Raw genomic sequence first — 4,038 nt, 5'->3', positions numbered from 1 at the left:
CCACTGGTGTGAGATTGAGGCTATCAATCATCTCGGCCATGGTCTCATTCAATCATTATATCAAGGTATCACAATTGATTTGACAATGATACATTGAAGTTTGTTACACAAGGTCCTAGTCAGTTTACAGAATGCCTAAACACAATGTTTTCAGAAAGTCTCCACCTACTACACAATTTTGAAAGATGGGGAATGAGAGCAAATAGGGGTGTGTCTGTAATAATGGCTCACCCATCCTTAATTGGGGGCAATAACAATTTAATTATGACAAAGCATTTGACACTGCTAAAGGCGAAATACCTTCTGTCATATCACTGATTAAGGTGTGGCTAGAATTGCAAAACGGTTGAATGTTTCAGCCCATAGAGAGCAGTGCAACAATGATTTTCTGCACTTAGAAGTGGATGTAGGACTTAATTTGAAAAATGTTGAAATAAAGTACAGGATAACTGCTGTTCACTGTGCAGACGCCATATGACCATGCTTACAAAAAGCATGATTTAGTGGTGATTCATTCTTTACTGGACCAACTACTGACCAACTATTGACTGCTCACCACAGGTCCCTCTATAGCTGTAACCATACAGAATGATGGCACACTGATCAAATGCACACAGATATACATAACAGAGAGATATGAATAGTCTACTGTCCATAGTATGATTTCATTATCCCTTTGCACTGTATGTGAGGTCTTGTTGTCTTTGTCCTGTGTTTGTCAGTATGTACTATGAAACCCGGTAAGTTCTCAATATGCCCTCACAACAAGGTCATCAATACAAATTTATGCAAATGTTTTGCACTTGGCCACTTAAGTGATCCTCATTCTGAACTCTAATTCATAAAGTCAATCTGTAGACCTCTGAAGTCTGTTAATTTTCAAACTGTATGGAGATATAATGAGCACAGCTACTTTGCTTTTCTCATTTATGTTATACAGCAGCAGTCATAGCAAACCTTCAACAACCATCTGTAGTTCCCGTGCCAGCTTGCTCATCTCCTCTGTCAAGAAGAGAGACTGCTGTGGAATACTGGTTTGCCTTTGCTGCCATCTAGTGTTTGTCTTCTGAACCAACTGTCTGCACACTCCCAGGTAGGCCAGTCAGTTTATACTCTGCTCCTGTGTCCACAATAGTCCATACTCCTATGTGATGGAGTTTCATACTGAAACATGAAATGACTGTGCCACCAAAATGAACATATTTTGTTTTGAACTAGCAAGACTGCGTTGGTTTTCTTCCACCTCAACACTGATTTTAAAACCACAAAAATGGGCAAACAGATTTACATGATCATATGGCATTATAAAATGCCTAGCAGCAGATTATTTCTGTTAACTTTGTAGCTTTTTATGTTGCTTTTCTAAAGGTGCTTTACTGTCTCATAGTCAAGTGCATGAGTCGGGTGTGGCTGCCAATTAGCTCATTCTTCATTATCTGGAGTGACTATCATCAGGCAGGCAAGAGGCACATTTGTTTGCACAGCAGTGTGTCTAGGTAATTTATTACTTTGAATGATTTTAAACATAAAATACTTAACTTGAACATCATAGTTAACCCTAACTAAAATAACTAGAATAAGAATGCTACTGGTTTGAGTTTATAAAGCATTCCATCCTGAGATAGACTATGATCCATTTCCTTGTGTTCCTTGTTTTGCTTACTAACACTGGCAGCTAGTCAATAGAGTTTTTTACAGTTTGAGTTTGAAGACTTCATCTTAAGTCAAGTTTTTAATTATCTCCAATTAGGCTGTCACACGGATTCAGAACTAATGTCAAGTTGTTCTCACATGCCTCTCACTGATTTTGTAATGTTGGTTGAGATGCCAACTTTTGTGCTTCACAAGAAAAAACTTGCAATGTCCATAAGACACCAATTTCGAAATTTATGTCAGCACATATTTATGCCAAAATTCTGAAAAGTTTCCCAGTCACACTTCTATACTTTAATTTGACAGGTCTGCATTAATGGGACCCATATCTGAAGGCTGTGAGTGATAACCATAAAATAGATTGTCTTTTTCGCTGTCTGCATGGATCAGTGGTTCCCAGAGTGGACTCCGGGGACTACCAGGGGTCCTTCAGAGGGTTCCAGGGGGTTAATTTCATTATTATTTCACTCTTTTTAAGTTAGACCAATAAGAATTTGTACTGTAGAAGCAAGGCTATTTTGTTTTTATGATATTGGTTTCCCTCTCCGCACTTGTATCACCCCATTTACAGTATTGACACTTACATAATTCTGTACGAAGTCATATCTAACAACAAAAATCTTCTCAGATGGGATTCTATGGGACACAGTCTTATCAAGTGGGGTTCAATGGTAGAGCTAGACCTCCCATCCAGCTACAGCTGCAAGAGTCAGAGTATGGCTAGGACCAGGACCAGGCTAGTAGGCTACAGTGTTACTGAGAAGTTAAATTCCATTGTGTTCTCTTAATCGTTAACACAGACATACTTGGGACTGGCAGCCCAGCAAGGCAGCACACTGGGAGCACAGCAGCGCCTGGGGAACCAGGCCAAGCTGGTTTGCTTACAATCACATGACGAAACCTGATGCTCAATATACTGTGTCCTTGCCAAGAGTTCATGTTACCATAGCCAGGAGATTTGTGTGCAATCACAGGCTGATCTCCACGGTTGGGTTGATATGATCGCTCAGTTCAACATGTGAGAGAATCCACTGTACAGGAAAAAGTCATTTATTTTGATTGTTCAGAACTTCAGGGACACTGTAAACAATATTTGTATGTAAACTACAGAAAACAAGTCTTTTCAATACTTACATTTCTCTTTGTACTGTTTTTGTGGAACAATGTCAGTGTTGACACCAGCAAGTTGTATTACATTATGTTGAATTTATTTATTATCCTGTGTATTGAATTGTTATAATAAACAATGCTCCTCTAAATTTATTCTGAATAAAAATAGAATCATATATATATATCTAGAAAAATAGATTTGTTGAGCAAAGTGCATCTGAGTGCAAAAACATCATAGGTTTTCATTGTTTCATGCCACCTATAAATTGTTCCTTGATTACAAATTCATTCAGTCAGTAAGAGGTTGCACTGTAACATCAAGTTGCTTTTGTACCTGAGTAAGAAGGGTGTAATTTGATATTAAGTATTTAATATACTATACAGTATGTAGTTACCCAGTAAAATAATTAAATAGTTTTACTGGGCAAATCAATATCACTCAAAGCAATATGCCCCTGAATTTCCTGAGTGAATCTTTCATTTATTGTTAATGGAGCAGCTCCTAGCCATACATTGGTATAGATTTGAATCTTGGTTGTCTGGTTTGGAACTTTGGAGAGACTTACTCATGTTCACAAGTAGTGATACCAAAGTCCTAAGACATTAGAAAAAAAGTAAACAGTTAAATTGAGTGATATTCTGCTTTAAGAATTCACATACAGTATATCATTGCTACCAAGACCGGTCTGAGCATGCTCAAATTTGTTTTTAACATGATAATGCAGGTTTCTGTTCTCTTCTCAGCCAGAAAATCTACCTTCATCCCAAGTAAATCCTGCTGGATATGCCCCATCACTTTTCCATCTTTCATGATTCCAGTCTCTATGGAGCTGCACATCAGTGTGACAGCACACAATACGGGACAGGACATGTTCAGCTATATAAACAAGAATGTCCCGGGTCATAGTGATGACCTATTTGAATGCTGAAATTCAGCGATACCCCCCTGTAGTATACAGCAATACAGCAAAACAATCTTGTCTTATCCAAGACACAAGGTTGCAGTTTAGACCGTAAGACTTCATTCTCATTCTCTAGAGAGAGGAAACATGTGATTCTATGATTTCAAGATTGATTCCTGGTTGCAAACATGAGGCATTCAACAAACCTCAAGCTCAAACAACATTGTCAACATCTTGGACCAGTCAATAAACTACACTGATGTATACCTGTGTCATTTTTGCATACAAACACAAATGCATTTGTTTGGTGTATATTTTAATAGTTACCTCAAACACTGAATTAGCTCTCAGAGATCTAACTTCCAGCTAGTTC

This window comes from Centroberyx affinis, unplaced genomic scaffold, assembly GCF_046629955.1.
Source record: "Centroberyx affinis isolate AG114_WGS23_722 - 3 ecotype Tasmania unplaced genomic scaffold, CSIRO-AGI_Caff_v1 ptg001778l_1, whole genome shotgun sequence".
NCBI lineage: Eukaryota > Metazoa > Chordata > Actinopteri > Beryciformes > Berycidae > Centroberyx > Centroberyx affinis.
Note: the sequence above shows the minus strand (reverse complement) of the source record.